The sequence below is a fragment of the Phyllobates terribilis genome, unplaced genomic scaffold (genome assembly GCF_046119375.1).
Source record: "Phyllobates terribilis strain yellow unplaced genomic scaffold, ASM4611937v1 Scaffold_8__6_contigs__length_399053987, whole genome shotgun sequence".
In the NCBI taxonomy this organism is placed as follows: Eukaryota; Metazoa; Chordata; class Amphibia; order Anura; family Dendrobatidae; genus Phyllobates; species Phyllobates terribilis.
The window spans coordinates 193,666,637-193,694,555 of record NW_027362768.1 but is presented as its reverse complement, the minus strand read 5'-3'; positions in this window follow the sequence as shown (position 1 = coordinate 193,694,555).

Sequence of the window (27,919 nt, the reverse complement as noted above, 5' to 3'; positions counted from 1 at the left end):
CATCAGAATGCCATCCCAGCGTGGGAGAATTCTCCTGATTGTTTAAAAGCCGGCGGGCGGTAAAAAGCCGCCGGCTTTTAAACAATCACACAGCCCCATACTGCTTCCCCGCAGCCTCCCACCCCGATCCTCCGCTCCCCTCGCCACCTCCCATCCCGATAGTAAGCTAGGACCGGGCGGGGAGCGCAGCACCAAGGAGCGGGGAGCGAAGAACCCGGGCGGGGAAGCCGGCAGTGAAAAGACTTCACCGCCGGCTTTCTCGTTCTGTGCTGCGCTTTCCCGCCGGTTATTTCAAATGAACAGCTGAGGTATCAGGTGATGCCGATCAGCTGTTCATTTGAAGTCGCCGCGGTGCCCTCAGAGGGTTCATGTGAGTTCATGCTTCACTGCATTGCATGAACTCACATGAACTTTCCCACGGCCGCACAGGTCAGCCTCACCTCCCAGACCGGTCATGATTGGTGTGTGTGGGTGTCTGTGCGGGTGTGCGCGGTGTCTGTGCGGTGTCTGCGGGTGTGTGCGGTGTCTGTGCGGTGTCTGCGCGATGGGCTTCCCAGGCTTCAAACATCTGCCCCAGCCGTCTGCTTAACCTCCGCTAGAGACTAAAATTAAGGGGAACCCCACGCCAATTTTTTTTTAAATAAATCCTTTATTTTAACACTAGATGACAAGTACAGTAAGCAACACTGTCACTGTACTTCTTATATATGTGACTGACATGTTTCTATCTATCTAATCTATGTGTGATGCTCTATTCTTTCTGTTATAAATTGTCGGGTACCGCTGCTGAATTGCCGGCCGGCTTTTTTAAAGAGACGGTGCATGAAAACACTATTATTTTTTTAAATAAATCCTTTACACTAAATGACAAGTACAGTAACCAACACAGTCACTGTACTTCATATATATGTGACTGACATGTTTCTATCTATCTAATCTATGTGTGAAGCTCTATTCTGTCTGTTATAAATTGTCGGGTACCGCTGCTGAATTGCCGGCCGGCTTTTTTAAAGAGACGGTGCATGAAAACACTAATATTTTTTTTAATAAATCCTTTGCACTAAATGACAAGTACATTAAGCAGCACTGTCACTGTACTTCATATATATGTGACTGACTTGTTTCTATCTATCTAATCTATGTGTGAAGCTCTATTCTTTCTGTTGTAAATTGTCGGGTACCGGTGTATGCGCTGATGAATTGCCGGCTTTTCGCATAATACATTCTACATTATTCTTAGTTGTTTTGCTTCATGTAGAATTAACCTACAAGGAAAGAAAGGGTTTATTTTCATTCCGATATTTCTGTCCCATTGACTTGCATTGGTTTCCGGTATCGGAATCGGCGATATCCGATACTTTTTGAGTATCGGTCCGATCCAATCCGATACGATATTTCCTGATATCGGAAGGTATCGCTCAACACTAGTGATGATGCCATAATTAGCGTCACCATCTGCTTCTCTATCTTCTGAAATGCTCTCTGCTCACAATCAAAGAGGATGTATTGCAGGCGGAGCACGATGACATGGAGCAAGGAACCATACAGGGTGATTACACACAGCCCAGCCTCATCTCATCCTAACATGGATTGGGGGACAAAGAGGAAGAGGAGGAGGAGGAAGAACAGGAGCTAGTTTCATGCGCTATAGACGGTACTACATGCACAGCTGTCATACCGTCTGTTCAGCGTGGATGGCCAGAGGACAGAGAGGAGGAGGAGGAGAGCAGTCATCCTCTTGGTTAGGACACGGAAGTCTTGCCTGTTAGAAGTCTGGCACGCATGGCTGAGTTTGTTACGCTGCCTTTCCCATTACCCTCGCATTCTCAAAATTTTGGGTGACAGTCATTACTGGTTGGTGACACTTATAGACCCACGCTACAAGGAGAACTTTATATCTCTTATTCCTGAGGCGGACAGGTCTGCAAAAATTGGGCTGTACCAGAAGGCCCTTGTTGCGGAACTATTAAAAAAATTCCCATCTGAAAACGCTGGCGGCAGAGGTCACACTTCGTTGGACAACCAAGGAGTACAGGCAAGAGAGACACAACTTCAATCCAGCAGAGACAGAGAAACACTGTCAAAGTTCTGGGAGAGTTTTCTTAGCCCCTCCCATCGCACAACCCTGAGGCGCGGGGTACTCTCACAAAGAGTGCAAAGTTTGAGAATATGTAGAGGGAGTACCTTGCCGACCGTACCAACGTCCTCCGTGATTCCTCTGTGACTTATAATTATTGGGTATCCAAGCTGGATATGTGGAATGAACTGGCTCTCTATGCCTTGGAGGTCCTGGCATGCCCTGCCGCCAGCGTTTTATCAGAGCGGGTTTTTATTGCCGCTGGTGGAATTATAACTGTTAAGTGCATCCGCCTGTCAACTGAAAATGCTGACAGGCTGACTCTTATAAAAATGAACAAGGGCCAGACTTGGGCCAGACTTCTCAACATCACCGAATGATAGCAGCGTAACATTAACTCCAATCCAGTGTCTTTTCTTGGGAGGTGTATTCCCATGCACCTTTTCACACCCACACATGGGTATACGCTTCCTGATTTTGGCTATTTGCTCTTGTCCTCCTTCTCCTCATCCTCCACCACCATATCACCAGGGTGACCGTGGTACATGATGCAACACCCACATAATTTTCTTAAAGGGTGTTTATGATGCCCGTGAAAAAAAAAAATTATACAGTATGTTCATGTATACACCCAGGGGTAAATGTTTGTCAGCCTTAGTGCATGGGCATGACAAGTATAGGAGGCCCGCTCCTTTCTATTGGTAACATTTTTTTAAGAGGCGCTCCTCCACGTCTCTTCCAAGGGACATTGGAGTTCCTCCCAATTTTTGCCAGCCCTTGCATTCACTGCATAGGCCAACACTATGGGAGACCCACTTCCTAATAATGGGAACATTGTTTTCAGGAGGCCCTCGGACCTCCACGTCTCTTCCAATGGGCATTGGAGTGCCTCCAAATTTTTGGCAACCCTTGCATTCACTGCATAGGCCAACACAATTGGAGACGCACTTCCTAATAATGGGAACATTGTTTTGAGGAGGCCCTCTGACCTCCACGTCTCTTCCAAGGGGCATTGGAGTGCCTCCAAATTTTTCACAACCCTTGCATTCACTGCATAGGTCAACACTATGGGAGACCAAATGCATAATAATGGGAACATTGTTTTCAGGAGGCCCCCCTCTAAGTCTCTTCAAAGGGGTATTGGGGTGCATCCAAATTTTCAAAGTGGTATTGAGGTGCGTCCAAATTTTGGGCAGCCCTGCCACTCACTGCATACGCAATAACAGTATAGGAGACCCACTCTTTAGTAATGGGAACAATAAAATATAGCCGGTTGATGGCTCTCTAAGAATAGTGAGGGCCGACTGCTGGCCCTTTAAGAATAGTAAAAGCCGCCTGATGAGTCCCTCCTTTATAAATGAAACACCATGTGTCTGATGATATCTCACACACCACATGGCCAGATAAGGTTGTAAAATGTTAAAATGACATTTCCTGATGAATGCATGTGTCACGGTTGAAAGCAATACAAAAGTGCAAAAACGCATAAAAAATGCTACTTGTGAACATAGCCCAAGGTGTGGAGGAGAATTTTTGGTTTTGGTTATTTATTTTGCCTTCTATACAAGTCATTACCCTGGAAAGGAAGTTCCTTAACATATTTCCCAGGAAAATCCATTTTGGTTTCGTTTTTGTATGTTTTATTGTGAGTCCGTAAAAGTGGCGTAATACTCTGACAATGTTGTTGACAGCAGTTACCTGGGAGTCAGAAATGCTTCCAGGGGTCTTCCCCATGCTGTTCCCATGTCATTTGAGCACTGTCCCCATCGATTTGGGCAATTTTTAGGCAGACCGCCGGGGGGAGCCGCCTGAAAAATGCTTGAGTTTCCCATAGACTAACATTGGGCTCGTTGCTCGGGTCGAGCACCCGAGTATTCCAATGTGCTGGACCCGAGCAACGAGTACCCGAGCATTTTAGTGCTCGACCATCACTAAACTTTATCACTTGATGAGTTATTTTGCTTTTTCCTTTGGGTCTCCACACCATGTTTTGCCTTTTATTTATTTCATTCCGCTTCCACAGTATAATGCAAGTTATTAGTTTAATGCAAAATAACATAACAAAGGGAATAAATGTCCAGGTGGCGAATCTGCGGTGACTACGGACCGATGGTGGCGGCACAATAATATCTGGCTTGATATTGCTTGAAAGAGAGAGAATAGAAAAGAAAACAAGCACAAATGATGCAGCAGCGTTCTGCCAGCACTGCGATATGGGCAAGCCCTGAATCTAAGGAGGTTCTGTATTTCATTACTGCCATATACACTAATATATAGACTATACTTATACATGGCAGGGTCTTAGCACATATTGATCAAATTGTGTGAACCCATCTGCCACAAGATATCCTCATAGAGATGAGTGTAGAAACTAACAAGTGGATGTGGACACTTGATGAAGGTTTGGATCTCGCATAGTTTGGCCAATTTTTCCAATCTTTTTTGCAGGTTGCAGTCAGCTCTTGTGATGATGAGGGAGAGTGGGGTTTCTGTACTTTGTGGGGTGAACGTAGGAGGTAATGGCTGCCTGATACAATAGTATGGACACAATCAATAGCCTGTTAGCCAGCTGTACGTGTATGACTGTGTGGCACCCCAGGGGTCTGGTTACCACAGTAATAGAAATATCACGTCTGAGAGCAAGTGGGAGGTTTCCTGGTCAGGAGCCCTAAAACATGCAACACCTCCTGCCCAGTCCTGGGAGGGGAGGAATCTGCCCTTATAAACTGGGTCTGGGGCGGGGTTAGTCAGACAGTCAGAGCCTGGAGTTAGTTCCAGACACAGGGAAAGTAACAGCAAGGAGCTCTGTAGGAGCAGGAGCTGAAGACCAGGGGCTGGAGCTAAGCAGAGCTCGCCCTGGCAGAAGAATCTAAGAACCGGACGCCGGAGTCCGAGGCTGCAAAGATCTTTAAGTCCAGCAGCAGAAACCAGCCGGCAGGGGATTCCAGGTCCTCTGGCCATAGAAGCCCGGAGGCTCAGTCACGAGCAAGGGACCAGCACCGCCATCGAGGAGCGGAGGCTATCAGAAGGCCCCAAGTCACCAGCCATACGGGTGAGCACTACACGGTACACTCAGGGACGTGGGCTACTTCCACTCGCTTACAGCAAGGTAGCCAGGAAGAGTGCAGACAGACGGTGAGGCCTACAACTCCACCTGGCCAGGAGAACTCCTGTTTGCTCACAGACTGACCAGGCCTCTTATGCTAGCCAGTACTCCCGGCAGGGTCTGCCTTTTTATCATCAGTAAAGACCCTGAACTGCACTGCAAAGACTCTGAGTCGTTCCTGCTTCGCTCGTGCACCATCACTCCCATCATCCACACTCACTGCCCTGAGGCTATACTCCTCCCATGGGGAGTCATCCCATTCTCTGCTGCGCATACAACACCAGCCTCAGCGGTCTGCCTCGCAGCGGCGGTACACCCTGACCTCAATCCACGGGTGGCGTAGTCAGACAATTAACCTAAAACCTATAAAAGACTGCCACTGGTTTGACCACCCTGAGCCACGGGACTGGGTCGCCGCCACGGAGTCTACAACCCCCAGAGACCCGGCTCCGGGTATCCCACACACGTGCACACACGGCCCAGGGGGCGCGTCAACTTTTGGCGTAGTCGGCAGGATTGTGACCAACCCGCCACAAACGGGTATTGCGTGCCTGAAAAAGACTTCATACATACCTGAAAAAGAGGATTCCCGCCATCCGGAGCCGTTTCCCGCCATCTTCGGTCTTCTCCCGCCATCTTCAGTCGTTTCCAGCTGTCTTCAGCCATTTTCCCGCCATCGAACGCCATCCTCAGGACTCCGCGCGGGAAGAAGAGTGGCGTGGACGTCCAAACCGCGCGAGCCCCGAAGCTCCGCCTCACGCACCGACGCTGCGCAAGGTCCTGGAAGGGAGAGAGAGCGACACTGACGTCACCAGGACGCGACGCAAGGTCCTCGCCCGGAGCAGCACCAGCGGAGCCGCGGCCTACGGAAGAGGGACGTCGGAAGGTAGGCCACACTTAACTAGGGGGGAGGAAGATGACGGACACGGAGCGACCCTCTACCACCAGCGCGGCCACTGCCGCAGTAATGCCGTTCACAATGCCATACATCCCCGGAGCGGCCTGGCTGCCCCAATACTCAGGGGAGTCGCATACCCTAACCGACTTTAAAGAGAGACTGTACAGTATATTTAAAGTATACCCCCTGACGGAGGGACAGAAAGTGAGCATATTGATAGGCCAGTTAACCGGCGCAGCCCAGTGTGAAGTAAAGTACTGGTCAGTCCGGGACAAGGAGACTGTAAACGAGATCTTGGCCCGTCTGAAGGACACTTTTGATACCCGCACCTCAGCCGAGATCAAAATTAGATTTTATGGGTACAAGCAGCGGGCTCAAGACAGTATAAGAGACTATGCTTTGAGTTTGCAAGAGGCCCTGGGAGCCATTAAACAGGCAGAACCTGACAGTGTGCGGAACACAGATGAACTGTTAACTGAGCAATTCATTGAGGGTCTGCTGTCCAACGCCCACCTAACGCAGTTACGTGCAATGGCCTTGCAGAACCCTGGTTTAGACTTTGCAAAGTTCAAAGACAGGGCCATCCGGGTGCTCAGAGAATCGGCACCAGGTAGCGCTGTAACCCACCGGCGCCCTGCTATTACCTATCACCAGGAGGCGGCGCCCTTGTCTGCAGAGCCTGTAGGAGCTGGTGCACAGGCTTTGGACAACAACCCGGCTACAGTCCTGCACCATCAGGTCCACGAGCTAACTAAAAGTGTAGCCGCGCTAACCCGAACTGTGTAGTCTTTACAGGTCTCTCCTCCAGGAAGGATCAAGCTGGCCACCAGTCCGGAGGATGTCCCATGGTACCGACAGAGGAGGATCCCATCGTCCAGAGGAAGACCCAGCGACAGATACAACGAGGACGGACAACCCATCTGCCGCCGCTGCAATCAACCCCGACATATGGCAAGGTACTGTCATTTAAACGGGCACAACCTGGAGCAGAGGGCCAACCTCTCAGGTGGGATTCAAAGAGGTGACCATTAAAATCGGTAAAGTCGAACTGGCGGCACAAGGACTGATTATTGTGGACATTGACCGTCATGAGAGTCACCCTAAAATAACCTTGGGAACTAACGTGATTGAAAATTGTCTTGCAGAGATAATTCTCATTTTACAGCAGGTTGCCAAGAACGCCAGTTCCGGCCAGCAGCGTGTCCTCCAAAAAGAGATCTGGGCACTGATGAAACGGCAACAAGTGGAACTATCTGGTGGTGAGATTGGTAGCGTGAGAATGTGTCACCCGTTCCCTATTGCCATGCCCCCGAAAAGTGAGATGATGATCTGGTGCCGGGCAGCTATTGGTCTAAGAGGTAGAGACTACTAAGCAATGGTAAAACCCGTCTACTCAGACAGTAGGCCCACCATTTTGACAGCACGGGGAGTGGTCGATGTACGCCATGGGAGGGTACCTGTCCGCATCGTAAATATTGGGGAGAGATAAGTACACCTGCCCCGGTATGCCACGCTAGCCAAATTGTTCACCATAAACCAAAATTCTGTAAAGGCCGTAGAACCCTTGCCTCCATCTCAACCAGAGGAAGGTAACGGCTCTAAGAAACAAATGGAGGACTGGTGTCAGCAACTGCATTTGGGTACTGACTCCACTCCCTCACACCAAAAGCAGGGAGTCTACCGGGTGGTTCAGGAGTACGAAAGAGTCTTTAGTAAACACCCGCTAGACTTCGGGCGAGTAAAGGGGGTAGAACATCACATCCCCACAGGAGACCATCCACCCATAAAAGAAAGATACCGACCTGTACCCTCTGCACACTATCAGCATGCAAAGGGGATGTTGTGGGACATGAAGGAGGCTGGGGTAATCAGGGACAGCTGTAGCCCCTGGGCAGCTCCACTAGTTCTAGTGAAAAAGAAGGACAGCACAATGAGAATGTGTGTAGACTACAGAAAGGTCAACCGTATCACACACAAAGATGCGTACCCGTTACCTAGGATAGAAGAATCTTTAGCTGCATTAAAATCTGCTAACTTCTTCTCCACTTTGGATCTTACTAGCGGGTACTGGCAGGTTCCTGTAGCAGAGGCGGACAAGGAGAAGACTGTGTTCACCTCCCCGATGGGTCTCAGCGAATTCAACTGTATGCCGTTCAGGCTCTGCAACGCACCAGGAACCTTCCAGCGGTTGATGGAATGCTGTCTGGGACACCGGAATTTCGAGACGGTCCTGTTATACCTGGATGATGTCATCGTTTATTCCAAAACCTACGAGGACCATCTGAAACACCTGGCAGAAGTGTTTGACGCCCTGGCAAGCTACGGCCTAAAGGTGAAACCCTCCAAGTGTCACCTGCTGAAACCAAAGGTACAGTACCTGGGACACGTGGTGAGTGCTGACGGAGTGGCTCCCGACCCCGATAAAATCACCGTGATTAAAGACTGGCCAAGACCCTCCAGCATAAAAGAAGTGCGGCAGTTCCTCGGGTTGGTAGGCTACTACCGAAGATTCATTCCCGGTTTCACCAAAATGGCAGCTCCTATGCAGGACCTCCTGATAGGCCAGTCCAGGAAGGCCAAAAACCAGAAGCCGCCCTTCAGGTGGGAAAAGCTGGAAGAGGAGTCCTTCCGCCAGCTGAAGATGGCCCTCACGGGGGATGAAATCCTGGCGTACCCTGACTACGGCCAGCCCTTTATCCTCCACACGGACGCGAGCAACATCGGGCTAGGAGCCGTACTGTCCCAGATCCAGCAGGGGAAAGAACGGGTAATCTCTTACGCCAGCCGAAAACTACGGCCCACAGAGAGAAACCCTGAGAATTATAGCTCATTCAAGCTAGAGTTCCTGGCAGTGGTGTGGGCAGTGACCGAACGCATTACCTTGCCTCTTCCAAATTCACCGTGTACACGGATAACAACCCGTTGACACACTTGGACACTGCAAAACTTGGTGCCCTGGAGCAGAGATGGATGGCCCGCCTGTCCAACTATGAATTCACCATCAAATACCGGGCGGGACGCTCAAATGCCAACGCGGATGCTCTGTCCAGAATGCCAAACTTACCGGACGTAGGGGAAGATCCAGAAGAACTGGAAGAAGTCGAACTCCCTGCGCTCCACCGTCATGGGATTACCCTGTATTCCCACCGTGTAAGGGACAGGCGCTCTGCTACGTTCAATCCCTTACCCCACTACAGCTGGGCGGAGACACAAGACAGTGATCCCGCAGTCCGTCTGGTGAAGGAAATGCTGACACAGGCTGATGCCCGTCTTGACCCAGACGCTCCGCAGGAGACCAAGCAGCTGTGGAAGGAGAAAAGTAAACTGTTTCTTTACAAGGAGAAGCTGTGCCGGAGAATGGTCAACTCTAGAACACATGAGCTGACCTGGCAGGTAGTGGTCCCAAGACGAGACGCGGCTATGGTTCTGGAGGCATACCATGACGGAGCAGGACACTTCGGATGGAAGAAGCTGGAGTTCTTGTTGCGTGGACGGTTCTACTGGGTAGGCATGAGAGGAGCCATCGAGAGGTGGTGCAGAGACTGTGGCCCGTGTAGCCTAAGAAGAAGAGACCGTGCCAGCCAGAAGACTCCCCTGCAGCCCATCATCACCAGGCAGCAACTGGAACTGGTAGCCCTGGACCATGTTAAACTGGCCCCAAGAAAATCTGGGTACGTCTACGCCCTCACCATCGTAGATCACTACTCCCGGTTCCTGGTGGTGGTCCCTGTCAAAGACTTAACAGCTCAAACAGCAGCCAGGGCCTTCCAGTTGCACTTCTGCTGTCCTTACGGGTATCCGGAGCAAGTGCTGACGGACCAAGGAGCAGCCTTCGAAGCGGAGGTCTTCCAAGAGTTCTGCAATCTGTATGGCTGCAGGAAGATAAGAACAACGCCCTATCACCCTCAGACCAACGGACTATGTGAGAAAATGAACCAGGTGGTGATAGACTTGCTAAAAACGTTGCCCCTGGAAGAACGCAGTCTGTGGCCTGAAAAACTGCCTGATCTGGTGGACTTGTATAATCACATCCCCGTAGGTTCCACCAACTGTACCCCGGCTTACCTAATGAGAGCAAGACCTGGTAAGCTGCCTATTGACCTGGATATGGGAGTCCTGACACCTGAGGACACCTCGCCAGAGGCCGACTGGGATACAGAACGGCAGCAGCAGTATCGGAAAGTACAGGAGAGCGTCGAGCGAAGTCTGTCTCAAGCAAGAGGAAGGCAAGAGAAGACTTATAACCAGCATGCTTCCGCTGTTCCCCTGGTACCTGGAGAGCAGGTCTTGAAGAGAAAGAGGCGGCTCCACAAGTTGGACGACCAGTGGGAGAAGGACCCGTACACAGTACTGCCCTCAAGCCATGATAATCCAAAAGTCTGCATAATCAGTAAGGATGGAGGGGAAACCACAGCCATTGTTTCCAGAGACCACCTGAAAAAGTGTCCCGAGCAGCTGCAAAGCACTGATGAAGATCAAGAGAACCCTCAACCCGCAGAGGAAAGGGAAGAAATGATCAGTACCGTACTCGGAGACTTACCCCGGTCCTGGACTCAAATCAACAACGCAGTCGTGGTACCCGTCCTCACCTTTCTCCAGCCAGCCCCTCAAGGGCCTACAGAAGAACAGGGAGTGTCAGAAGAGCAGCGGCCCAAGAGGCAGAAGAATCCATACCAGCAGCCCAGGAGAATCAACCCTCTGCTAGTAGTGAGCCTGCCGTGCCCCTAGTAAGCCAAAGAGTATCCAGAAAGCTGCCAGGCCTGCCCGTAACACCTCCTACACCCTGTAGTGCAGAACCAGATAGCGGGTTACGTAGGTCCACCAGGAGCACTAGAGGACAGATGCCCGCTCGCTGGAGAATCTAACTGTAATGTGAATTTACCTGTAAACTGCAAATGTTGAAAATGGTTTATGTTTGTTGCCTGTTTATTAATTATGTTTCTCTAGTTACCCTTCAGGTTTATTTGGACTGACAGGTTATGGACGCTGCATGACCGGAACTACATTGTAGATAGTTGCACCTGGTGCTTCTTGCGAAAATGGACACAGAAGAAAAACCTGTCTGGCGTGGCCCCGTGTGGTCCAAAGTAGTTAGTTTCGCCTTGCAGCCACGCCCAGGGCCAACGTTTGGAGTTTGCTTTGGACAGGTCCCCTACTTTGCTTAAAAATTTCACCTTGGGTGATATGGACACCCGGTTACGGAAGTGCCGTGACCATCAAGACAAAATGTACTATTTCCTGTTGTTGTTTATACCCTGTATTTGTGTTTTCTTAAAAAAGTGTTTAGTCCCGGAGTGCTAAAATTCACTAGGGGGGAATGTGGCACCCCAGGGGTCTGGTTACCACAGTAATAGAAATATTACGTCTGAGAGCAAGTGGGAGGTTTCCTGGTCAGGAGCCCTAAAACATGCAACACCTCCTGCCCAGTCCTGGGAGGGGAGGAATCTGCCCTTATAAACTGGGTCTGGGGTGGGGTTAGTCAGACAGTCAGAGCCTGGAGTTTGTTCCAGACACAGGGAAAGTAACAGCAAGGAGCTCTGTAGGAGCAGGAGCTGAAGACCAGGGGCTGGAGCTAAGCAAAGCTCGCCCTGGCAGAAGAATCTAAGAACCTGACACCGGAGTCCGAGGCTGCACGGATCTTTAAGTCCAGCAGCAGAAACCAGCCGGCAGGGGACTCCAGGTCCTCTGGCCATAGAAGCCCGGAGGCTCAGTCACGAGCAAGGGACCAGCACCGCCATCGAGGAGCGGAGGCTATCAGAAGGCCTCAAGTCACCAGCCATACGGGTGAGCACTACACGGTACACTCAGGGACGTGGGCTACTTGTAACCGCTTACAGTAAGGTAGCCAGGAAAGAGTGCAGATAGACGGGGAGGCCTACAACTCCACCTGGCCAGGGGAACTCCTGTTTACTCACAGACTGACCAGGCCTCTTATGCTAGTTAGTACTCCCGGGAGGGTCTGCCTTATTATCATCAGTAAAGACCCTGAACTGCACTGCAAAGACTCTGAGTCGTTCCTGTTGCGCTCGTGCACCATCACTCCAATCATCCACACTCACTGCCCTGAGGCTATACTCCTCCCGTGGGGAGTCATCCCATTCTCTGCTGCGCATACAACACCGGCCTCAGCGGTCTGCCTCGCAGCGGCGGTACACTCTGACCATAATCCACGGGTGGCGTAGTCGGATAATTAACCTAAAACCTATAAAAGACTGCCACTGGTTTGACCACCCTGAGCCACGGGACCGGGTCGCCGCCACGGAGACTACAGACCCCAGAGACCCGGCACCGGGTATCACACACACGTGCACACACGGCCCAGGGGGCGCGTCAACTGCATCCACCCTCCATGGATGATGGGAGTGTTAGTTGACTGTTCATCAGTAGATTGCATTTTTCATTGATTAGTAAAAATATGACTTTTATTGTGTATTCCTTACCCCTTATGGGGTTGTCTAAGTGCTGCTATCCACAGTCATCATCTGTCCACGGGTTGTGTCTGATATTGCAGCTTACTCACATTCACTTCAACCAGAGCAGAGATGCAATACCAACCACGACCACTGGACAAGTGTGGCACTGTTTTTGAATAAAAGCAACCATGTTTTATTAATCTTAGACAATCCCTTTAAGAAGCCCTTAAACTTTAGCTGCATTGACTTAATGTGAGTCCTGATATAACATATAGGATAAGAATAGTACAAGACACCTGCATTTGTGACGGGATCATCACTTCAGTTTCTGTTCTGGTGACGGCCCGTTTCCCAGAGGTGAATTTTTCCTTCATTGATGAATGGGTCGCAGTAAGGTCATGGAGAAATTAACAGGGATTTTAATTTGCAAATTGCTATGCAAATATATGGCTTTTGGGGGCCGAGTTGTGAATTTCTCTGACGGACCTGTTAGCACATACATCCTGGTACAAGCAGCGATTTTTATGAGAACGCCACGACAGGAGCATTATGGCACATTCTCCGCTGTTATAGATGTCGGGGAATATACAACACTTCTATTTATTGCTTAGAGAATGAGACGTCTTATAATAAGTACCAATATTACTGTGGATTCCAGGTTATTATATCGGACGGCTTCATGCTGCAAAAATCGGAGTCCAAACTATGAAGATAAAGCTAAAATGTATAACGAGTGTAGTGATTATAGGAAGACGAAAAGAGATTTATCCTGAACATTCCCCATTCTAGACTTTCATGGTGTTTCCAGTCTGATACACGAGGACCTCAGCTCTGAAAATTATATTTCTCTCCAGAACGAGGGTCCACCAACCCATGTTCACCTGGTGGGGCGGTTATTGACCACCACATCTAGGAGGGTAATGAATTTAGACATCTCTCTACTCAAGTCTGTTTTGTTTTCATTGTTTTGTTAATGGCCTTCTGCTCGATCTCGAGCCATGGTGGCTTGATGGATGAACGCTCTGTAGGAGGATCGATCTTGTGCAGCCTAGAGAGGTCACCAGGGTCTTCTCTGCTGTTATCTCGATAGTATTGAGCCATCGGGTGGCTGGTCTTCCTCTGCTCCTTGTTCCCTTCTATTCTTGTAACCATGATGTCCTTCTCCTTGGTCGAAAGAATAGAATGGACAAGGCGAAGAGGAAGACCTGCTTCACTTCTATAGAAGTCATGAAAACAATCAAGCAAAAGTTTTCTTCTTAATATGCCTTAAAGGGTAGCAAAATGGGAATAGCCCATAGAAAAAAGGATGTTTCTCAAAGCCCATCGATGTCTGGACATCACAGAGGGGGGGGATCCCTCTGTTTGATAAGTGAAGCTCAGCAAGTGCGATGGTAGATAAAGAGGCAGAGAGCTGTGCTCTAGTGATTGTTGGGGTTCACAGAGAACAAACCTCCACCACGGACAATCTCTTCTATGTCGCTATAAGATGGTGGGACACTCTTCTAAAAATTATCAAAAAAATTATCCAAAAATTATCAAATAAATTAATATATTTAGCTACCTTTCAAATAGACACAGCCGGTCTCTGGAGTTACCATGATGTGTTCTGTTCCTCCACTGCGGATAATCTCTTTCATGTCGCTATAAAATGATTGGATACTCTTCTAAAAATGATCAAAAAAAATTATCTAAAAATTATCAAATAAATTAATATATTTAGTTACCTTTCAAATCGGCACAGCCGGTCTCTGGAGTTACCATGATGTGTTCTGTTCCTCCACTGCGGATAATCTCTTTCATGTCGCTATAAAATGATTGGATACTCTTCTAAAAATTATCAAAAAAAAAATTATCTAAAATTATCAAAAATGAACATATTTAGTTACCTTTCAAATCGACACAGCCGGTCTCTGGAGTTACTACGATGTCTTCTGTTCCAACAAAAGATCCTTAAAGGTGTTTTACGTCTGCACATCATTTTCTGCCGTTACTCTGTGACTGATGATGGCCGAATCCTGGCTCTGCGCAACATTCACAATATCATGATCGGCCTCTATTTCCAGCTCACGTGATTTGCATACCAGCGCTCATGTGCTGCTGACTAGCCTCCCATCCGCTTCTCTCAACAGACTATTAAAAGAAGTAGAAAAAGTTGCACATGACCTCGGCAGTGCAAATCACATAGTTGTATATTATGTGATAAATATAATACAGTACCAAAATGAATAATTAGAATTAACATCATGTAATGCAAAACATAATAATACAAATAGTAGAAAAATAATAAATTAATAAAACTTCCTTAAAAAAAGAAAAATCTCTCCATATTTTTTTACCAAAAATTAATCCATTAATTTAACTTACATAAATTAATAAATAGTAGAAAATAATAATGTATCATTAATATTTATCACAATCATTTTTATTCTCCCATTATTATATTTTTACCAATATAGGTGTCAAAAATCCCCACGACACTGGATGGGCGAGGCCTGTTTCTGCTTCCAACGATTTTCTCGCAGACATATATTTTTCCACTACGAGCCAAACAGCAACAACAACATCTCCACAACAAGACTTGACACGGAGTGATCCGCGGCACTCAGAGAATTTGCCTTGTAATATGCTGAGATAATAATAATAATAATAATACAGATTCTGCCCCGGGCGATGAAATGGAAATAAATGCCCCGGACTTGCTCTACAACCGGTCTCCTCTCTTCGCATCGACTTCTGGCTTGCCCTATGACCACGCAATGATCTTTAAATAATCCCATTAGTATAAAATGGATATTTGTGTTTTTTTTGTTTTTTTTTCCCTTTCCATTTAAGCCGGCGATCACTTATTGTAATTATCTGCAGAAAGCATCAGTTTTAGGAAATTGAGCTTTGTCATATCGAGCACCAGACGCATTTTTTTTTGTAAAAGCTGAGAGCTCATTATACTTCAGACAGCTGATTAAACTGAAATCACATTACGTCTCCTCAATACTCTCGGCCCCGTTAAGTTCAGTAACACAAATTGTTTCATTAATAGTCACCGATGGGCGATATATTAACTGACAATAAGACGCTCAAAGAGACATCGAAAGTGAAAAATACAAAATGTTGGCGGTAAGACGTCCTCACGGCGCGGGATGTGAGTGACAGATGCAGGAGATTGCGCCCAGTCTGCTCCATCATTTCTACTCCAGATGGGTTTTCCGTTTCTTTGCCCTCATGCACTTCACGACTTAATTATGGTTTTTTTTTTTTTGTTTGTTTTTTTTTTAGATTTAGAACAAATACAATTCGGAGCAGCTAACAATGAATGCTTTCGTTTCAGAGGAATAACCCTCGGGCCTTGTGCAATTTTTCTATTTTTTGGGGGGGGAAGCTAAAGCCAAATGTAGATGTTTATAAGAAGGGAAATTGTATCATTCTCCTTAATTTTGGCAACAGTCCTGGTATAAGATGAAAAAAAAAAAATACATGTGAAGCAAGTTTTTAAAGTGAAACTCTTGAGAAAAAGTTTTATAACTATTAAAATGGAGCTAATGGGGTCAAGTCAGACACAGGAGCAGCTAATTATTATACCTTGGTCTCGAGATGAGTAAATTAATTCAAGGCAAATCGCATTTGCCTCTAATTTTATTTTCAAAAATTTGAAAAAAAAAAATCATATATATTGTTTTAAATTGCTCTGATTGAATCCAGAAAACTGATGGCTGGATAGCCATTGAGGTGGGCCAGAATGGGGGGGGGGGGATCTTATACTCACCCCTTCTTGAAAACGGGGAGTTTTTACCGCACTTCTGTGGTTTTACAATCGGCTCTTCTGTTTTTTATCTTCTTTCTTTTATCTTCACTCTCCCTTCCAGCTGGATCTTCCATTCACTAGACACCTAGTCATCACATGGGGCACAACGCATGACATTGATGTCCCGCCACATGCAGCCACTTGGAATAGGGACGCACAATATTGACATGTGGTGAGCACCAAGTGCTGACGTTGGGTCTAGAGAATGGAAAACCTGGCCAGAGGAAGACAGAAGTCTAGCGTAAAGAAAGAAGACAGAAGATGGAAAAGCCGAGGGGAGGACCAGTGGCAGCGAGACAGGTATGGGGAGGGCGGAGGAGTGGTCAGCATAAGATCTTTAACCATTCCCATCTGATTAAATTTTCCTCTGAGGTCTCTCCATAACCCAGAACATAATGAATGGGTATTAAAAAAAAAACAATAAAATCACCTCGCCCCTCATCTGTCCTGCTGGCACCGCAACGCCTCACCCCGGTACTCCTCTGGCTCCTTTCGCGGCTTTAGCTTTGGTATTCTCTTTAATTCACCTCCTCTCTTCAGGGCTTCTGTCTGCTCAACAGCCCCATGAGATGTCATGACTTCCATTTCCCAGTGACTTGAGGCTTAGTCAACGCCACCAGCGCCGAAAACTGAAGATGGAGAAGACTGGAGATGGAGGAAGGAAGTGAGCTAGCAGAGGACTGATTGGGGTGCTGCGGCTCCTTTATGGTTCACATTTATATTATAGAAAATCAAATGGCAAAAAAATGTTGGTTCTAGAAAATCCAAATTTTTCAAGTCAAAGCAAAATCATTTGTCTGAGCTCCAGTCAAGACCTACAGATCAAACCAGTGCGTTACGTCAACAGATTTTGCTAAACATAATTTTCAATTTTAATGGCGGGTAATTGTGGAATTTTTTGTTACACTTTACCCAAAGAATAACCGTCCTCCAAGGATTCATAGAACACATTTATTATTAAAACCCTAAAAAATGTGTAGACTTCCCAGCCGACAGAAGTTACTTTTTCCATTGTTTGTTCAGATTTATGGGTGGCAGGTCCATTTTCATTTTAAAAACAATTAAGCAAAAAGAGAAAAAAAACGACCATATTGCAGATATTCCCATTTGTTATCTTTAATTGCTACAATTTCTATTACCATTTAGATTCAAATGAGTAAATTAAACTAAACATAGATGTTTTTTCCTTTTTATTTTTTTTTAAACAAAACTACTTAAATAAATCTAAAGGACAATTATTTGATGCCAAATGTAATTTGCCACCGTTGCTAAGTTACTATTATCCACTCTATATTTAAACCGTAAACAAATTGTACTCGGCAAAGACATCTGAAAAAGATTGAGAGGCGGTGAAAAAAAAAAAAACTTTACCTTTGCCTTTCTTTATATTTTCAGATCTTTTCAGACAGAACTCGTGAATTCTTGAATGTTACTAATTACGGTTTCAAGCTTTTGTGTTGATAAACAAAACCTACTTAAAATTCTTTAGGGACTTAAAAAAATGGTTTGTCGAACCCTGTTAAAAAAAAAAAAAAAAAACATCTCTGACAAGTTACAGCTCTAGGCTTATTGACCCTTCAGGTGATTATCTTGGAATTGACAGGGCTGTCGACAAAATACCTAGGAATTATCACTTCTGGATCCTGATTTAGAATTATCCTTTAGCATTCCTGTCGTCCCTTTGTCGAGATCGGCTGTGAAATGATTTCATTAGTCAGTGGGGATCTTATGCGTTGTTATTTTTATTATTTTTGTTTGCTTTGATGTAGATAGAATTAGGTATTTTGCTTAATTTCATGTGCATTAACATTTCCTAAAAGTACATAAAAATATAGTTATATATGGTGCTTTCATAAGTCTATATATATATACGATGTTTCCAACAATAGCATGGATAACTTCAGCCCCTGAGAACCAATACAGAACTCAACCCAAACCACAGAGCTCCGGAAGCCACCCCATACAGGTCAGACTCTTCTAGTGTTGACTGTTAGGCGTCGGGCGTTTGCTGGATTCGAAATGGGTCCAGAACCTTCTGTGGTTTACCATTTCGGTCCAGCTGGGGCTGATGCTTCTCAGCATCGTCGTCAGTCCCAACGCCTAGCTGGTCCACGAGAGGTACAGGCTGTCCCTTGGGTCTTTGTTCCTAGCAACATGAAGGATAGGTTGCGGAGGGAGACATGGCTGTTAAAGCCTAAGTCCAGGATTCTCTGTACTGAGCATGCCCGTGACATGGCGGACCGTGATTGGTGGTTTGGGAGTCAGCTGATCCGGTGACCTGGAACCGCCTGATTGGTCGCGGGTGACGTCACCAATGGTGCGACGGTGGGCAGGGCTTAATCTTTAAAAAGCCCGCCCACAAACATGGCGGCGCGCTCTGATCATTGAGCTGTGATGGTGTTGTGTGGACACTTGGTCTCTTGGGCTCCACGTGTGCTTTAGTTTCTGGCAGGCAGGTTTAGTGGAAATAGGCAGGCTTAGATGAAATAGGCAGGTAGCTTCATCTGACAGTCTGGCTCCGACAAAGGGGTCGCCTTACACCCCGAGCAGTCTGCAGACACCCTATTCCCGGTACCACCTGTAAGCCATGTGGAGAGATTCTCCTCCGTCCGGTAGCACGCCGGCTGGGAGCACGTATTCGCCGGCGTGAGTTACACACGCATCCTAGCGCCAACTGTGTAGTCCCTGTGCTGCAACAGGACTACAGATACATTATTTATCGCACATCTCTCGTGCAGTTAACGGAGATAGTGCGAATCCCTATTCCCATTCCGGTGTGCAGTAACATGGAGGGGATTGTTATTTAAGTTGCTTGTTTTACCTTCTCACCCGCAAGGTGTTCGGCCGCAGTCCACCAGGCTGCATCGCGGACCCCGGGTTCGGTTGCTTTCCATTATTTAATAAAGTTGTTTGCAACCGTCCCCTTAACAGTCGACTATCAATCAGCTCAATTCCTAATACTGTGACAATTTGCAGGATTGCTCAGCAAACCAACCAAACCGTTACCTTTCTAGAGACTCGCCCAAGCACATCACTTATCTCCGCTCATGTTCTCTTCAGTCCTCGCATTATGCATCATGCCCTCCAGCAAACAAACTGGCAAGTTCTACAATGAGCAAGTCAATGCAAAGGTCCAATCCATTACTGCCCTTCAAGGTGACCAGGTTTTCACTGGCTTCCATCTCACTACCACTTCCATAGTGGACAGGGCTCATTTCCAAATGTACAACTGACCAGCTACTGTTGTAATAAGCAAACTAATTCCCACGTGGACAGGCCTCAGTCCCAAGTTTTCTACAGGTCAAACACAGTTTCAATAGGCTAGTTCTCAAGTGGGCAATTCTGAGAGCCAGGTGTTCAACAGATCTAAGCCATATACGCAATTGGAAACTTCCCAAATGGACAAACCTGAGGCCCAGATGTTCTACAGTCCAAACACAGTTTCAATAGATGACTTCACAAGTAGAAAAGGCCAAAGGCCCAAGTATTCAATAGGCAATCCAAAATTAGAAGAGGCAAATTTCTAATTGGACCATCTTCAGGCTGAGATGTTGAACAGGCCAAACCATAGTTCCACTAGGCAGCTTCCCAAGTTGAGAAGCCCAAGTGTTCAACAGGCCAAACACAGTTCCAAACAGCAGATTCCCAAATGGACCAGCTTAAGGTCTAACTGTTCAATGGGCCAAACATTGTTTCAATAGGCAACTCCCCAAGAATTTAACAGACCAGCTGAAATTATAATAGGCAACTTTCCAAGGGGACAGGCTTCAGGCCCAAATGTTTTATAGGCAAATTGAAGCTCCAAGAGGCAAATTCCCAAGTGGACCAGCTTAAAGCCTAAGTGTTCAATGGGCAACTTTGCAAGTGGACAGTCTTAAGGCTGAGGTATTGAGCTAGATAAACTACAGCTCCAATAGGCACCTTCAAAAGTGGTCAGGCTTTAGGCCCTAGTGTTTAACAGGTCAAATACAATTCCAATAGGCAATGCACCAGGACCATCTAGACTCATCCTATTAGTGCCATTCAGTATTTCTCAATTTTATCGCCTCCTCGCTGCTCATCCCATAGTGGCACAGCGCTCCGGAATCGCCTTTTGCAATCCTTCTAGAAAAGAATACTTCCATAAATACGGTGATCAACCTATAAATGAAACCTATGAAGGAGAAGATACTTGAGAAGATACATGAAAGACCTCTGCGGCAGTCCTATTACAGCTCCGTACAAAACTAAGTGCGATAGGAGCTCTAGAAATAGTGGCGTCCCCGATAGAGGTGATCTCCTCATGGGGATTGCTGCTGGCATCAATGTGATGACATAACCACAGCAGCCCTTGCACATAACATTTCCTGAAATATAAAGTATCTCATGTTTCATTCAAAGCAGGATTTTTACAGCATTTTCAATAGAATTAACCTCTAAATAGGACAATTAATCAAGAACATAAAAATACTAATTATACGTTTTCTATAAATAAAAGCCCACACAGACATGTTATGGAGTGACGGGAGAAATACTTCTTTTATTAATATTTTTATTATTCTGATAATTGCACAGTTGTAACATTTTTTTAAAAGCTAAATATTTTGACTTTTGTAAAATATGCAAAGTACCCAAAGTACCCGTAATCAGCCGCGCACTCACTTTTAACCAATTTACAAAAAATGTATTTGCAATCTTGGACTTACAATCAGATGGATTCGTGGAGGATTTGACAGACGTTGCTAATATAGGTCATAAATAGAGAGGCCTTACAATTGGGGAAGGACGAATAAGACACGAGTTACATAGTAATACTAAAGTCTACTCAAACAGAAAACAGAAAGAGATCCCAGAATGAGTAAAACAAATCACAAAATAAAGGATTCGCTAAATATCATGTGTAATATCATGTGTAATACTGAGTTAGAAAAGTCAAGTTCATAATTACAATTAGAATGAGACATCATGGGGTCTAGCCAATTCAGAAGATGCTGAAGACTTGATCAAAGAAGCAAAGGACCAGACGGAACCAGGGCTGAGCGACCGGACAGGTGAGAACCAAGTGAAAATATTTATAATATTTTTTTAACCACTTCCTGGCTCTCTATAACCCAGCAAAATGATGGAGGGACAGTCAATATTTTACTGGACTTGCCTGAAACAAATAATAAAAAAATTCAAGGCAAATTAAATTTCCCTAGAATCGATTCGTTTATCTCTAATTACCAATGAAGTTAAAAATCTTAATTTGCAAGTTACTTTGGTGCAATCTGCCAGAAAAGGTATTACAGAGTTGACCAGGTTATGTACAGTATGTATTTCAAGAGCTTAAACTGGCCCTCTGTAGGCACCAAATGTCTCCAAAGCGGTCAAGGGTACACTGTTTATGGATAGACAGTGCCAAGTCCCCGGATGTAGGAAAGCAGGATGTGTAATGTCCTGTATGGTAGATATGTGTGATATAAGCTGTACCAGTAACACAAGGTTACTGAGAGGGTTTAATGTGACTGGATTTTGGTTCCAGGTTTTTGGAGTAACCAAAAGAACCTGGCTGGGAAAAGATAATCCTATGATCCAGGCCTATTAGCAGCTGGGTTAGATCAGCAGTGTGGAGTGTGTAGAGAATGGAGAAAGGCAAAGCTGCTGGTTAGTCTGCTCTGCAAATGAGAGGTGTGCTGGAGCAAAACAGAAAGGTGTTTGTTTGGTGAACACATTTAATACAAATGTGAGCTGCTGCTGGGAATACCGAAGTTGATGAGGCTACTACATTTATTATGTTTTTTTGCCTGAAGAAATAGATTGTTTATGTTACCCATTGATACTGAAGGAAGGTTGTTTTTGTTTTGGAGCTGTAAAGTTTATAATGGACAATAAACTACATGCTGTTTTGACATAAAACCCTGTGCTATGTGTATCCAAGCCGCTACCTGATAGCATAATCCCATAGAATACATATGTGTGACGCTAGTCACTACTCACGAACAAGCCGTGAGACAGGGTAGTCAAATGTTCTGGGGTCAGATACCAAGAGGGCACATCATAAACTAAAGGGGAAAGACAAAGGCGTAGTCAGGTCACAGTCCGAGGTCAGAATACCAGGAAGATAGAGGAACAGAGCAAAGGGGCTAGGCAAACGGATGGTCAGAACGAGGTACAAGGTCAGGCAGCAATAGATCAACAAACAGAGCACAGGAATACAAGGCAAACATGCACCACTGAGCAAATGCTGCAACTGGCAGAGATCTGGAACTGACAGCTCAGCTAAGTAGCTGGATAATCACTTAGAACAGGGAGCACCTGAAGGAAGCCCAGAACCGCCCAGTCTCAGATTGGACAGCTGAGGTGTCAATCAAAATACTGACAGATCAGAACGCCCCTGCACTAGATTGGATGGCTGAGCTGTCAATCAAAATACTGATAGTTCAGCACGCCCCTGCACTAGATTGGATGACTGAGCTGTCAATCAAAATACTGACAGATCAGCATGCCCCTGCACTAGATTGGATGACTGAGCTGTCAATCAAAATACTGACAGATCAGCATGCCCCCGCATTAGATTGGATGACTGAGCTGTCAATCAAAATACTGACAGCTCAGCACGCCCCCGCATTAGATTGGATGACTGAGCTGTCAATCAAAATACTGACAGATCAGCACGCCCCCGCACTAGATTGGACGACTTAGCTGCCACTCACTGCATCCAAGACACACAGAGCAGAGGAATCATGACAATATGTATCCACCTTCACCTTTTAATGAATTCTGTTAAAAACTTCAGTTTTTCATGATACAATATTGATACATTATCACAATCTTCAAACAAAACCCTTGGCAGACTGCAATTCATATCACAATCACTGGGTGCCCAGATAATGACACCTGTAGCATAAATATCTCCTGACAGAGCATCATAAAATTATGTTGTTTTTTTCTCAAATCTGAAGATTTCATCTGAAGCCGTGTCCCAAAAAAAGATCTCTCTTGGGCCGTACTGAATGAGATCTCTATTGATGGCTCCAGCGTAGCAAATAACTAATAATAAATGGGGACATGCTTCAGTATAGATTTGTGAACAATAATATGCAACAATAAAGCTATTTGCATCTTACGAATGATATTGGGCACCAAACCGCAGCCGGCAGGTCTCTTTCCGCAGTGAAAGGTTTCATAGATGTAATCGCCCTTACATTTTATCTTGGCTCAATACATTTCAACATGTTTGGAGCGACACGAGCTGCTTTAAAAGTAAAACATGATTTTTCTGATATTCTGTTGTGAGATGTTAATGCTACATGTGGCCACCTAGTGGTTGTGATGTGATTTGCAGCCTGTAGAAGTTTTTTTCCCTAGAACGTCACAATGATGACTTGAGTTTGTAACAAGAATTTTGGAAAGGTAAAAAAGAGAGAACACTTCTGTATTCTGAAGTTTTATCATCCGTAAATTCTTTTCCAGCTTTGTATTAATGTTCTTACGGACGGGATTCAAAGAAAAGTGTTACCATAGTTTTGCTGATGATAATCCAATTGAAAGGAAATTAAAAGCTCATTTTTATTGATAAGGAACAAGGGGATGTGGGGATGAGGTATTTCAGGCATTTCAGACACCAATGTAGGAAAGGCTTCTTTACAGTTAGAGTAGTCCAGCTATGTAATTTCCTAAAGGGTGACATAATGTAAGCATTCATTAAAGGGCAGGATGCTCATATAATGATTAATGTCATTGAGGGTTATAAAGTATTTAGGATAGGCTGAGAAATTATTAATCCCGCTGGACCTTTGTCTTTTTCTGCCAAATCAATTGTGTAATTACTGAAAAAAAACAAATAACAGAAACACAATTTAAAAAAAAAATAACTTAAATTGTGTGTTAGACTCATTTAACGCCAAGTGCTGACATGATTGGAGATTGGATCCGTGAGCGCCCCTGCTGATTTTTATGCCGGGCCTAGGGCTTTTCTCTAATATGCATCTTTTCCCTTCTGCGGAAAAAAACTTCAAAACTGCTAATAAAGACTTTAGTTAAACTTTCTCAATTGATTTTCCTCATGGCTGGATCTTTTTTGATCTTCTTTTGAATCTTTAAATCTTGTAAATTTCCATCATCTTTAGATGGGGGACGTGACCACGCTGGGCAACTTTTATAATCCAAACCATTAAAACTTCACTACTAAACTAAAAAAAAAAAATCTGAAAATATTCTGATAAGTCTATAAACCGCTATGTACAACATCACCGCAGTGCATGGTGCGGTGTAATGTCAGCCGTGCTTCCACCACAGATAGATACTTATCATTAAGATCAAATTAGACAATCAAAAAGACCACGAGTATGGTAAACCAATTCCAGAAAGTTCATTAATATTTTAGATACTCACGATACGAAAGGTCAGAAGAATGAGCTTAACGTCACCTGCAAGGACCTCCACCAAGTGGAGTGATCACCTCGATCAAGGTGCCGTTACTGCCATCTGCTAATCCAGTGGTTGCTCTATTTCACCCTATTGTATCCCGGCGTGGTTCCGAAAGGATAAAATGGTTCTTCAAGGACTCAGAATACGTCAGAAATGTGAAGATGAGTGAATCAAGTGAGATGAATTGTAGAAATAAGGAGGCAAATTTTTCTAAAATTCACAGTTTCTTGCGAATTCGAACACTTTCCAATTCAATTCACGATTTGTAAAATGAAAAAATGCCTGGCCAGTGGCCACCACTTGGGTGAAACATTTAAGAGCAGCAAATGAAAAAAAAAAAAAAAATCATACATCACCGCTTACCTTTCCAGAGCCCACTTCTCGCTCCTGCCGTCCGGTCCTAGTCTTTCCAAAGGCGCGCACTGCCTCTCCGATTTTTACACTCTAGGCCAGGACTTACAGCCGCAATCAGGTCTTGGGGTCACTGCACATTGGTGGGTCGTGACGTCATGATGTTTGCCACATCCCAAAGTGGACCGAGCCAGAAGTCCTAGCCTATAGTGAAGAGGATGGAGGTGTGCCGCACATCGGCGGAGAGAAGAATCCTCGATGGCTGGTTGCTAGCTGGCGGTCATTGAAGTGAGCAATGAGGTGTTTTTATTTGTTTTTACATCTTACATTTATTATGTTCTGGGTTCTCAACAGACCCCAGGGAATAATAAGGAACATTCAATTTGCACCTAATTAATTTGCTGCAAATCAAATTTTTGCTGAAAATTTGTCGAAACCAGCAAATCGGAATATGAAACGATCTACTCATCGCTAGTGAATGGAACTCACCTCAAAGTTGCTAGAATTCACTTTGGACACATCTAACAAAATAGCAGCTCGCCACTTGTCATCTTCAGCGTATTTCAGCACTGATTGGGCCCTGTGACATCGGGGGCGATGTACGTCATGACGTAGCGTGAAGCCTGGCAACTGGTGATGTAATGACCTCGTGGGGTTTGAGCGGGGCTGCGCAGTGGGATAGGTGATGGCTGAGTGAGTACGATTTTTTAATTTTTTTTTTTTTTTTTTTTTTACCTATGTCTATTTATCTGATTATCTGGAGAGACCTGCGAGCAAAAAAAGATGTTCATTTGAACAATGCAAATCAAATTTTTGGGGATAAATTTGAGGAAATCTGATGAATCAAAATTTTTGCAGCTTTGCTCATGCAACCAGGACATTATCTAAAATAACCGGTGGTCGTGTTCAGAGATAATGATACCGGGATAGCACTGTCATCATCAACCAACCGAGGAACACATCAGACCACAGAGGTCTATGGGACTATTGAAGGAAATATAATTCCCCAAAAAGTTTTGCGATAAAAGCCACAAAAAGGGTGAATATAAGCCCACATGGTGGCAGAAGGTCGTTCATCACCGGGTTTAATGCTATATCAGATTCCCTGAATGTTTTGATTTTTTCCCTTGACATGTAACCAAACCATTACTTTAAGTTTCCATTTATCTTGCATATGGAAGAAATTCAAATGAGAATTGAGTAATAAGAACAAAGCATTGGGGGGAATAAAGAGCAAAATTGTTAAAAAAAAAGAAAGAAATACTCGTGATGTGAAGGAAGGAAAAATCCATCTTTTCCGTACGCTACATTTGGATGCAAGGACCTCATGAAAGAGCTTTTATGTTGTGAGATTTCCATGTATAAGCACTTTAGGCATACATGCTAAGGGATGCACTTTGTCATCTGCCTTACTATTCAATGAGCTGAGTCCAACTCAAAGAAAGGGAAGAAAATGAAAAATGCAGGAGCCAATAATGTTCTTTTAATGTTGTTTTTATGACAAGGAATTCATTGAATGGATGGAGGGTTCAGGAGGACAAATGGGGGGGGGGAGCGATGGATGGAAGCGAGAGAGACATGTCTTTAGAAGTTTGGTGTCTGGTGAACGTCGTTGGGTTTTATTTTAAGTTTTGAAACAATATGGTGCCAATTTCATAGTGGGGTTCCTCGGTGACACCGGAAGATATCGCTGTGAGGTCCCTCTCTCCGTCTATGTAGAACATGTGGTTGTCTATTAGTCAATTGCATCAGAAGTTTTGCTGTTGCCAATTCATACACGCTGCCCAGGTTATGCCAACTAGAACAGGAGAACTCGTTCCAAGACCGAGGGCCAATTTTCCAGTCTTTTATTCCCAAAAATTAAGTTCCTACACACATTCTTCTCATCCAGTAGCAACGGAGACGTGATAAACTAGGACTCGGCATCTTCATGGCATATTATGCTCCTGATGGCCTGTAGCTTTGAGAGTGACAGATTGGTGACCACTTTTTCATTGTTCCCACCATGGATGGGATGTGTACACCTTTATCTTTCCAAAATTTTAAAAGGTTGTTCCCATTTCAGCTGTTAATGGTCCAGGCTAGAATATCAGAGCCAAAGCCTTGGCCATTGGAATGAGACACGGATGACTAAGTTATTTCTGTAACTCTTATTTACTTCTATGGGGGTTACAGAAATTGTCTGGCACATCCCACTTGGCTGTTTCCAAAGTCCGATTTCCTGAGCTTAGTGCTTGGACAGTTTCTCCCATGAACACCAGTAACTCTTTAAGTAATAAAAATGTTCAAAGTACAAATCCAATCCAAAACTGAAACATATTTGCAAAACCATCGACAGTCTGCAACCAGCATCACAACCACAAGATGACATCATATAGAGAAAAATAGCATAAGCATCTCTCAACAGAGTATTGCAAAATTATGTTTCCGACACCTCACCATTCATCTTAAGAAATATTGACCCCCCAAGAGGAAGGACCCATCTAAAGCTTCTATATAGAGAGATCTTTCATGGACCTTTAGGAAGAATATAGAAAGCTGGGTCTATGTATGCCTCTGGAAGACACAGAGCAAAGAGCAAATCACGTATTAGTAGCTATGGGTTCCTACACGCAAGCGCGTTCTCGAGAAGCCCCATGGAGGACCCTTCGCCGTGCCCTAAATCTGCTATTGTTGCAGCTCTCATTACGAGACCTTTTATTCCCCCTGACTCTTTTGCAAAAAAAAAAAAGGATCCTTGTTTTATTTCACGCCAGAACACTTGATAAGCGACGCTTTCCCTGTACTACACAAAGAGAAGAAAAATTATACTGTTTCCAAATGTCTAAAATCAGCTTTAAGGGAAAAAAAAAAAAGCCATTTCGGCTGAACTCATATTTAAGAG